This window comes from Lepidothrix coronata, unplaced genomic scaffold (assembly GCF_001604755.1).
Source record: "Lepidothrix coronata isolate B3197 unplaced genomic scaffold, Lepidothrix_coronata-1.0 Scaffold310, whole genome shotgun sequence".
NCBI lineage: Eukaryota > Metazoa > Chordata > Aves > Passeriformes > Pipridae > Lepidothrix > Lepidothrix coronata.
Window position 1 is genome coordinate 526737 of NW_016690490.1, and position 12030 is coordinate 538766.

Genomic DNA, 12030 nt, shown 5'->3' on the forward strand with positions numbered 1-12030 from the left:
TAAAATTGCAACAAAATCCAGTGGCTGAAGTCAAAGGTAGATAGATTCAGAAGAGCGGTCATTAATAATCACTAATAAATCATTTTAATACAATATTTGATTTTTGGAAAAATTGCTATGGGTTGGTTTTCACCAGTCCTCTGCTATGATTCATCTTTAAATCAAATATGCTTATTTGGCAGATATTATCTACCTTAAAGGAGGGCATATTCAGTTGAGTCCCTTGCCCCACCTGATGGAAGCTGTGGTGGTTGAATGGGTGAACCTGAGCAGCTGGTGCTGACCTTGTCCCCTGGTCTAGTGCGACCCCGGGAAGGCACACAGAGCTGCAATTGAGAGCCTGGCACAAAACCACAGGTTTGTCTCCGGTAATCTATTAGTTTCTTGGACAGAGATTCAGCAAAATACTTAGTCTTATTGTAAAAATGTAAATGCCTCCATCATCAAGAAGCAGCTTAAATTACATTTAGTTTCCATGTCTTGGTCACACAGACAGTCTAGCTTTTCATGCTCCACTTTTTGCAACTGTCAGATACAGATAATGATTCACTAAAATGCAGCCTTTCATTACTCATCTCTGTAATTCACAAAATATGAAGCACTTTTGATGAAAGCCACATATGAGCATTACTGTGCTGCAATTAATTGACAGTCACAGGCTTAACCTGTATTTCAAATAATGTAAACTTAATGTGAGGTCACAGTAGAAAACACACATACTTTGTTCTTGGCATGTTTAGCTGGCACTCAAGATATACTCCACTTCATAGAGCAGTTTTCATCAAGAGGTTTAAATGCATTTAAATGTTAATTAATGGACTGCCCAGCATTTTTATGAGACAGAAGGATGAGGAAGGGAAGGTAATGGTTTGATTTTAAGAGCATGTACTGAGGACCAGCAGTACACAGAGCATGATTCCTCATGGTAACACTGGTCTTTGCAGCCCTGGGCACCATTTTTCAAGAGGTTTTGGATTTTAAAAAGTGAATTTACATTTTAATCTACCTAGTGTGATGGTCCTCTCACAATCCACCAATTCTTACAATTTAACTACACGTCCTATCAAGATTTATTGCCTACCCCCAATGAATCTTACATTGGTGAAGAAATTACTGCAACACCATGACCCTGCATCAACTACTAGAATGCCTAATAACAGGTTGTCCAGAGAAGTTGTGGATGCCCCATCCCTGGAAATGTTCAAGGCCAGGTTGGATGAGGCTTTGAGCAACCTGATCTAGCAGGTGGCATCCCTGCCTGTGGCCGGGCAGGGATGGAACTAATCTTTAAAGTTCCTTCCAACCCAAGCCTTTCTATGATTCTATGATCCGAAACCATGGACATGGAACTCTAATCACTGTTTATAATGATACAGAAGAGAAACACAGTGTCTTGGAATGAGTGATGAAAGATGGAGAACATCACCGTGGGACATATGATTGAGATGGTCTCTGACAGCAACAGGAACTCTAAATGCAATGTTGCATTCCGTTATAATTTTCGTAATTTCTGTTGTATTATGCTTGTTATTGAACATTATTCTATATGTGACATTGTTGCAAAGTCTTCCTCACATATGTAATATTGCTCAATCATGTTTAACAAAATATTAGTAATTAGGTAACTTGATCAGAAATTTACCTCCATTCACAACCAGAACATAGTATTACTTTTTTTGTAGGCACAGAGGCTACAGACAACTACACTGCCACTCTGTGGAACACAACAAATTGATATTAGTAATGGGGTGGATTGCAGTGGTACATCCTCCCCCACTCTTCCAGGACAGTTTATATTCTCAAGAATGCTCATTAAGCCTCGGCTTTGAATGATGACTTCCTGTGCCGGTAAGCTCCTCTTGCACTTATCAGGAACACTGTCTGCTCCCAGGAACTTCTCTTGCCTACCAAACTCCTGTTTTCTAATGGATAGCCTTGGAATATTATTTAGCTGAATCATAACCCAAGTGGAACAATATTTTTTTACTCGACTTATGAGGAAAATTCCGGCAGCTAGTGTCTCTGACTATGGCCAAGGTGAAAATTGACAGATGTGTCAGACAGGTCCCAAGTGGGACCCTTTGAGCACTCCTGGACCACAGTGTCCGTGCCAGCATCTCCCTCTGAGTGAGACATCTCTCAGAGCTCGCCAGCTCTCAAGTTTGTGATATCTGGAGGACTGAAGCTGACAATGGGGCCTGGGCTGACACCCCCACTCCTAGAGGCTCACATCTCACCCATTAAAAAAATGCCAAGGTATCTGACATGAGTATCTCCCTGAACTGGAGGAGGCTTTCTCAAGTCAAAGGTGTATCTCTTTGTACATACTTCTTTGTTCTGTGTGCATGAGCGTGAGAATAGATTTAAACATTGTGCAGCAAGTATGAATGTTGTCATATTGGATTTATAGTTATGTTACTGCCGTGTCTACAGTAAATTCTACTGAATCATTTTGTAAATGTTATATTAGTCAATTATTAGCTGCTATTAAATCTTTTAAGACACAAACCATTGACCACATCTGGTACTAAGTCTGGACTAAGCCACATGTAGGCTCCATCAGGTGTTTAAAAAGCATGGGGGGCCTCTCTGAACCTTGTGAGTCTATGGAGGAGCCCCTCTTACCCTTTTGCACCCTTACCCTTTTGGTGTCCCTGCGTAAATCATTCTAGATTGATTCTAAACTGATTATCCTTGGTGTGCTTCATCTATATAGTAACTAGTGGAGTGAAACTTGCCATTGAACTTTGTCCCACTTTTATAAATTCATATTAAACTTCTTTTGCTAATACCTTTGACAGTGATTCCTTAAGTGACCTAAACCACTCACTGGCTATTGATACAATAACTGTCAGTTATCAATTGTCAGGCACTGCCAGATGAGGTGTGAATGGGTATTGGGAAGCACAGATGGATAAGCAAAGTCACAAGAAATTACTCATCTAGAAGTTATGGGATCCAGGAATAGAGCCCTACCTGGGAATCAGATGTTTCAGGCCACCTGAGATTTCTAACCCAAGGTGTCACAGCTGTGGTCTTGGAGAAATGCTTCCCTTGGTTCCTTGCGTGCACCCTGAATGGCAAGGAGAGATTTACAGCACAATGAGCAAATGTTTGGCATCTGTATAGAGCCCAGTGCAGACAGTCAAGCTAAAGGAAAGTAACGTGGTTCAGACGGTATCTGCCATCACTCAGCGTTTTGAGAAAATATTAAATTCAAAACCAGACCATATACCTGGACCAAATGAAGCAGTGCATGACTATTTTTAGCATTTCTTCATCTCATAAAACTCATCTTGCCTTAATTATTTTACAGAAATTGTCATATTTTTAAATCTACAAATATAAATTAAAATTCTAATATGGAATTTGCTGACAGAGTCATTAATTGCATTGCAAAGGGTGCATAGCATTCCATATTAACTTCTTTTTTGCTTTAGGATGATCACAGTTCATTAAAAATAGAAGACATTGTGTATAGAACAATTTCGCACGTACAGTCTTAGATTTTAAAGGCAATTTCTAATACATGTTCCTCCTGGAAGAGAAAATTATAACTGCAGAATTTCTCTTAAAGTAATTCACAGAAATCTGATTCCACAATTTCTCACAACAGTTCTGCCCTGCTGCCAGTACAATTTTAGAGTGAAGTGTAATAACAACATTGATGGCCAAGAAACTGTATTAAATAGGTATTGCAACAGGTAATAGATTGTGAAATCATGCATGGAAGAAGTGTGCATTTAGATATTTCATAACATTTAAAATCAGAAATGAAGGTATCCCGGAGAAGAAAGACTAACCTAGAATATACACAAGAGGGTTGCCACACACCTCATATAGGTGTCTGAGCTCCAAGCCAGGAGACAGAGGACGTGAATGTGGAGCCAACAGCAGAGACAGAGGCACTCTGTGAGTGTGACATTGTGACCCTTCGCTGCGGGTGCAGTCTCTGCATCTGAGCGACTTCGTGTTCATGTGCACAAATGGTCCTCCACCTCCTGCAGTGCAGGTTTGGTGGGCACGAACAGTGCTGCCTGCCCAGAAGCTCCTTGCTGAAGTCCATAGGGTCCAAAGGAGCCTTGGGGGAGCTGAGCAAGATGCAACTTTCTTCATGTGGTTCCTGGTGAATCAAAGGGTTCATTTGTGGTATATGAGTCAGGATGATCTGCCCAGGACGGCAGTGGACACAGGGAAGGGAGGCATTAGCAAGCGCTGCAAAGTCTTCCCTGCTGAAAAACCGTGGAATGTGCCCGTGGTCTGAACCTGTTAGTGTGCCTGTGAAGGGCTGCTGGATGTGAACAGCATCACTGGTATTTGCAAGAGAGGACCTAAGCTAACTGCTTCTCTTTCTCTGCTAGTGTTCAGGGGAGACTGAAAGCTATGGTGAGGGCTAGGCTGGAAGCACACCTTTGGAGCCTGGGTCATTTGGAACATTCCTTCCAGAACAAGAGAGCCTGTAAAAACAAAAATTTAAATGTATTTGCATATCTGCACACAGCACACATACTCAGGTAGTCTGGTGAAAGAAAAAAAAATTACAAATATTTAAATGCTTAGTCTCACTTGTCTTGAAAGATGACTAAACGTGGAAGGCATGACAACAGCTATCTCACCATGGTGCACTATTGTGCATCACAGCAGATATCCCACCAGGCATCATCCTGGTAGCACAGCAAGCATCACTGCAGGCAACCCACCAGTTCATGTCAGCAGGCATGGGAGCTGGCATCTCACCAGGCATCACTCCACATCATCTTACCAGGCCATCACAGCAGGAATCACAACAGGGTGGCGTTTTGCTGCCAGCCCTGCTCTTTGAGCCTAGTGGGGGCAGATGGATGAGGAAGACGGGGCCGTTTCTTAGGCAGGCAGCACAGATTAGCCTGGGTGTGATGAGCAAGGGCTCAGGAAGGGAGAAGCAGCAGCCTCCAAGAGCATCCAATTGTTGTGTTAGTGGAAAAAGGAGTCTGAAGGCATCATGCCTGCTCCTCAGCTGATTTTTAAGGAGCTTTCTGCATGTTTAGTCCAAAAATGGTAAAAAATGGCTTTCACCAATTATATATATTAAATATGAAAAAATACAGTTTTCATTGTGAAATTGAGCCTCTGGCTGAACATCTAGAATGTGACCTTGGGAGGCCTATGCCCACCAGCGATGGGGAGAATAGTTCTATGACAGCACTGTATACAGAAAAAAAGAAAAAGAAGTAGCAGTGGTGCAGATAAGAAATGTCCACTTACTTTTCTCAGATGTTTCTTTTGCAGGGTCTGGTTGGCCTGTGAGTACCCCATAACCATGAACGGGGAGACAGAGCAACCCTGGGGAGCCAAGCCTGGAGCTACTTGATCGGCTTCTCTGTCTAGTGAAGGAGATAACCTCATATTGAAAAAATTATTCTGAGAAATCTCATTGGAATTTCAAGGCTGCCAGTACACTTTTGCTCCAATTCTCTCTCACATTAATGAGAGGAAAGCATCTGGGTTTATATTTAAAGTGAGAAATAATCTGTTATCTGAATTAGGACAGCTGAGGACTTTGTATGCCCAGATTAGCACAGCATCAGGAATTATGATATTTAAGTACAAATTCTGGTGTTCAGGGGCAAACCCATCACTAATGCCTTGAGACTTGGGGCATAAATAGACCATGTCTTGCTTCGCAGGCATATACATTTGGCTTCTGGGTTCCTTTTCAAGGTCACTTCTCTATTTACAGAATTTATTTACTGTCTCTTTACAAGAGATTTCAAACAGTTCTTAAGAAATAAAGTTTCATTGCAGCACAGGAATATTTTTGATACATAATATGGACATCGAATTACTAAAATATATTGTGTTGAAACTTTTTCTAAACTCATTCTGTTGTTAATTTGCATACTGAGGTAACCTAGGTAAGGAAATAGACACTGGCAAAATGTTTTGAAAAATGAACACTGATATTGATGCAGTACAGTGTAGGAATAGATGAACACAGTAACACCCACTGACACATGGGCTGGACACAGAGGAAAGTCTTGCTCTGGTCTCAGTCTGTGCAACTCAAGAGTCATTATATTCTTGCTGTTTCCCTGCCACAGTGACCTGAAGGAGGGCTGTGCTCAGACGGTGCCTGCTGTACAGATTTGGCTCCCAAACCACATAAATTGTAGTTATAAATTAGGACTGAGTCTTTTCTGCAAGGAGTTTATAAATTTCCAGTCTAGCCTTGACGGACACCAGTGTGTGTCCATCCAAACTGTTTCCTCATCTAAAGTACAGCCTTTGGCTGTGCAAATGTGGCTCCGAATAACACTACTGTGGTTTGGATTTTCTCTACTATAAGCATTGCTATTCAGCTGATGAATTTAAGGAGATAAAAAGATCATGTCACACATTTCAGATGGCAGTATTTTGTGCATTTCCTGTTTATATTTCAAGTATTAGGAAGCTAAGAAGTTGGTAATTTCATTTACAGATGGTTTGGCTGATATTGGCATCCAGTATTTGTCTACCTCTACTGTTTCCTGTATTTGTCAATCTCTGTGTTTTGTCCACATGCTGGTCCAGGATCTTTCCTCAGTTATTATCCACAAGGTGGTTATAGGAAAACTGAGCCATATGTGACTGTGAGTTTAACTACTGGCACATGAACAGCTAACATGCTTTTAAATGGTAAGCAAACTTTCTGGAAAATATTTTCAAAAAGGAGCGAAGGGGAAGTTATCTAATGAGTTTATTTGAGGGCAGGGTGAATTGTCAAGGCCAAGGAGTACCTGTCGTTATTCATAAATCAATAAGAGAACTCTCAATATCCAAATTTAGTTCAGTTCTTACTATCTTGACATACCCAGTTGGATCAGACTTTCTTTAAATTAGTGTGATGGGGCTATTAAATGCATACACTTCCTGTAAAGGCAATACTTGCACTTGCACTTTTCAAATTCTTTTCAAATAAGTAATTTAATTTAAAAATGAGAGTGGGAGTTTTAACAGCATAAAATTGGGTTTGGCTCAATGTTTTCATTCCCTGATAACAGTGCAGCAGAATAATTTGTGGGTCGAGGAAAGCTATGGGATCTTCATGCATCAGTATCCAATACTTTATATTTTTATTGAAATAACTTACCTTTGCAGCAAACAGCTCACTCACAGAGGTGGTGAGGACTAGGAAATGAACATCAATTTGCAATATCTCACTTTGCATTTTATTGCTGACCTGATCCAGACTCTGGCCTGGCAATTCCAGGACAAGGGCTGAGTGCAGCAGCTTCTGACTTCTGGGAACCCTCATTCCTTCCTGGGTCAAGCCCTTGAGCACTTCAGATATTGGAGCTGCATGTGGGCATGGGCGTGGCAGCCACTCTACTTCTGAAAGCAGGTTTCCTCAGTAAATTCGTTAATAACAGTAAAATTCCAGAAGCCTTTCTGTTAACCATAGAGAATAAATGAAGCCAAAAAACAGATGTGAGAATGGTTTTATTCAGGACAGGTTTGAATTCAGCAATTGAATTTAGCCAATAAATTTTGAATTATATATAGATTTAACATTTACTCTTCAGAAGTTAAGGTTCTTTAAAAGGTCATATTTCATTTTGCATTAGAACATGGTGTGTTGGCTTTCTGCTCATGGTTTTTTTGCACATATGAATGGTTAAGGTAAAATGCTTTCGATTTCCAAAAGCAGCAAGTGTATAGACACTTAATAAAAAGATAATTTCTTCAGGCCCATTTCTAGTCAGTAGGAATTTTTCCTGTGTCAAGCAGCAAGGTAGAAGAATTCAGGCTGATTTCTTCAGGTTTTCATCTCAGATTCTCCAGAAAGCAATGAATATTATAATAACACAAAATTACTCTTTATGTTCTGCACCATTTCTGAATGATTTGCCTCTCTAACTTATCATGCCAATCTCAGCTGGCCGCTTTGTTTTTATGAGTTCTGGGAAATCAAAACACGAACCAATTTTTCTTTAGCAACTGTAACTTCAGCCAGACAAAAAACAAAGCTTGTGTGAGTCCTCCTCCCTTCCCCTTAAGGTTGAGAAGTGTGACTGAAGTCAGTGGAGTCACTACTGTGATATAACTACCAGAGTAAAACAGAAGAGAAGAAGGCCCATGATATTTACACTAAATTTTACGAGAGTGGTCTGTTTTTGACTCTGTTAAACTGAGTATGGACCCAGCTATGACATGTCAGATGTTCAGCACTAAACTTAAAGATGCATCTGCTTAAACATGCAACATTACACTGGTTTAATTAAAATAGCACAACCCTGGGTGTGCATACCTCTGACAAAAATGGCTGTCATGTAACTTGTGGGTCAAATAGTAAAGCTTTGCCAATTTGACCTGTTTTGGTTCAAGTAGCTGAGAACATCTGCCTGCAGGTCCTGGTTGAAGATGCAGGAAGCTGTGCTCAAAGCAGGGCACTCAGCCACACAGTTTCTCTGGAGGAAGTTATCTTTTGCAGATGAGCTACAAAACTGCAGGTCCTTGTTTGAAGCTCCAAAGTAACGTCTTGGGAAAAACCAATACGGTCCCTGCAGTCATGGAGCTGTAAAGCAAAAATCAACTCTGAAGCAGAGAAAGTGTGACTTGTCGTTGAACTGGAACTGAAATCACTGTAAAGTGCTAAAGAAAAAGAATTGGAGGATGCAAAAAGACAACAAAATGCATGTGAAAGTGTGTGTGTATGTGTATGTGTGTGTGTGTGTAAGGGAGAGACAGAGACATGACTATGCTATGGAAAGAAATTCTGTCTTCCACCTGATCCATCATTAGCAGACCACTTTTTACATGGGTAGATAGTGATAGAACAAAGGGGAATGGATTTTAACCAACAGAGTAGGTTTAGATTGAATGTAAGAAAGACATTTTTTATGCTGACTGTGGTAAGGCTCTGGCACAGTTGCCCAGAGAAGTTGAGGATGTCCCATCCCTGGAAGTGTTCAAGGCCAGGTTGGATGGGACCCTGAGAAATCTGGTGTAGAGAAAGGTGTCCCTTCCCATGGCAGTGGGGTTGGCACTAGATTATCTTTAAGGTCACTTTGAATTCAAACCATTCCGTGATTCTATGATTCAATGACTCAGGTTTATTAAAATCACCTGCTAATTGCAGTCCAGAGAATAGCCATAGTCTCCTACTTATTTTCCTAGAGGTTTGTGGGTGACTCAATTGAAATATGATATTTTTGGTTTAATGGTAGGCAAAGGAACATTGTTTTTCTGTTATGCCACTCTAGAGGGAAGCATTTCTCTGGAGCTGGCTGCTGCCTTGTGTAGATGCAGCTACCACATGGAGCATCTCTGTGACATACTTGCTGACACATCAGTCTGCCTGCACACACCAGCAGCAGAAACAGACTGAGGAAACACCCAAAGGGAAACCACAGAGCACCTAAAAATGCCAGGAGAAATCACAGTTTTCAGAACACCATCTCTTCCTGGGAAAACCTTCATAGCTCATCAGCACGCCTTAACTAGCAGGCACGGGAGGATCATGTCTAATTTAGTTTTGCAAGTATGTCACTGGGCATTGGAATGGAAACTTACCTAAAGTTTAAGACATTGAAAGAATTTCAAAGATCACAACCTTTAAACATAAGAAATACAAACCAAAACTGACTGTAGGTGCCCCAGCTCCAGCCCCCTTGGAACACAGGAACTGCAGGGGGTGGCCGCCTTCTCCCAGCTATGGCTTGACTCTACTGGTGTCAGCGACATGAGAGAGGGATGCAGCTTTTGAGGTGAATCAAACCATCCTAAGTCAGAAATTTAGTGTCATTAATCTGACATTGATTAGTGTCATTAAGCCTGAAAACAGGCTCCTCCATTCTCATGGGATGAGTTTTAGAGCTTAAAACAGGTGAACCTAACCTCATCTTTGTAACTCTTCCCAATTAGAAAGCTTTGAAAGCAGCCTGCAATTGTAAATGCGTTTTGGGGGGCAATCATCTCCTGTCTTTAGGACACTCAGAAATCAGATATCCAAGCCTGAAGTAGTTGCTTCAGGGTTCCTTTGTCATTGGTGGAGGAGAATGGGCACCTCTGGTGGGAGACATTTTAGGAGAGCTGGTAGGCTGCTTGGCTGAATCATCCTCTGGAAATCCTCATGTCTTCTGAAAAGGCAGGTCACTGCTAACAAAAATAAGAAAAAAAATGCTTTTGGGAATACAGAGACTATTTTATGAGCTAGAAATGCAAGGGTTTGCTAGCAGGTGGAGAGCCTAGGGTTGATTCAGTAGTTGCAGTTGCACTGCTAAAAGCATTGGACAGAAGTGCCCAAAGCTGGTGAGCCCAAAGGAGGTGTACCCAAAGCTGACTTACATATGTGCCAAGCAAATAAAATCCCACAAGTTCTTTGATCTTGGAAAAAATAATGAGTGTGACTCCCAGAGCAGTCCCTGCGGATGGGACTTCAAACACTGTCCAATCAGGGTGTTTGTGCAGCAGTGGACATTTGATACAACTTCACAGGACTGACACCTGAGCTAAGGTGTCTACCTAGGAGCTGGCTGTCTAGCTCTTGGAGGGTGGAGAGAGAGAGACAGTGATAGAGATTTCTGTATATACATATACATAGAAAGAATTCAAATGGACTAGCATGGAAGGACCTGCTGAAGCTCAGCACTTTTTGCTCCAGCATACAAGTTAGAAGAGCAAAAAAATCAGTATGGTTGCATGAGACAAACTAATTTTCTCACTGAAACCACTGGGCTGGTGGATGGGAGGAGAAGCTGACATGCTGCATCATGAGTAATTCATATTTCCAGTTACTACAGGCTGTCTGTGCTTGTGCACTCCAGATTTTGGAATTTATGTTGGTAAAACAGCAAAGCTGTTTTATCTGAAACAGATATTTCTTTACCAGAAGTTCATTGGAATGTGGCATAATAATTCAGTTTTGTGCCCAGGTACTGTGTAGGTGTAGCTGGTGGGGAGTGCTGGTTGCCTTATCACTCAATAAATACATTTTTGTTAGCTACATGCTAACCCATGTGTAGGTAAAAATGGTGTATGCTCTACTTTCATGGGTAATATGGTGTTAACTTGGCCAAAGTTTTCCTAGCTTTTCATTATTAAATTGTGTGCAAAATCCATAAATAGCAACAAGAAATGAAAGAGTGCTTCACACTCAACATCTTGATGGATGAAGAGTTTTGCTGGATTGGAAGTGTTCTGGGTTTGCTTTTGTATTACTCTTAACACAATATTAGTGAGACACTACAGCTTCAGATATGCGTATGACATCTTTTAAACCTAAGTAATTGTATTAAGTTGTCATAGCGCTCTGTAATTTCATAAGGAAAGAAGACAAATTAAAGGATATTCATTTCTACTGACAGCAAATACATAACATGATACTTTTGAAAAGAAGAACATATTTTTGGATGCAGAACACACATAGATGCAGCTAATTATACAACTTTCTTGCAAAGTTATGTTTCATTTATTTCTGAGTAGTCTTTTTAATTTTAATAGGCCTACATGCTAGAATAAAATTAACCAGATGAATGTTTGCATGTTGGAGCCTTAAGGGGCCTATATATACCAGTCAAAATGTATAAAACAACTCAGTGCTGTATATGCTGGTTACAATTCCTCTTTTAAAAATAGATTCCTGGGTTAGAAAAGGGGAGAGAACTGAACTATTTAAACTAAAAGAGAACATAGGCTTGAGAACAAATGGACATAAACCACCAATGAACGTATTTAGACTGGAAATTAGAAGAATGTTCTTGACCATCAGAAGGTGAAAACATCCTTCTAAGAGGAAAAAGAGATACAGAGGATGTAACTAGCTGTGAAATGTACCTCAGTTGGTTTAGCACAAATCTTATGATGTGATTCCTTGTGGCAGACAGCAATTGAGTATGATGACCCAGGAATTCTGCTCCAGCATCTTCTGGTTCTAGAATAACATAATAAGTACTCTTTATGTAAATAACCACCATAGTTCTTCACAAGGCATGCTTGGATCCACAGTAATCACTACTAAGCTCATTATGTTCAAGCATTTGTACATGAAAGCTGTGAGCTAGAACCAGGTGC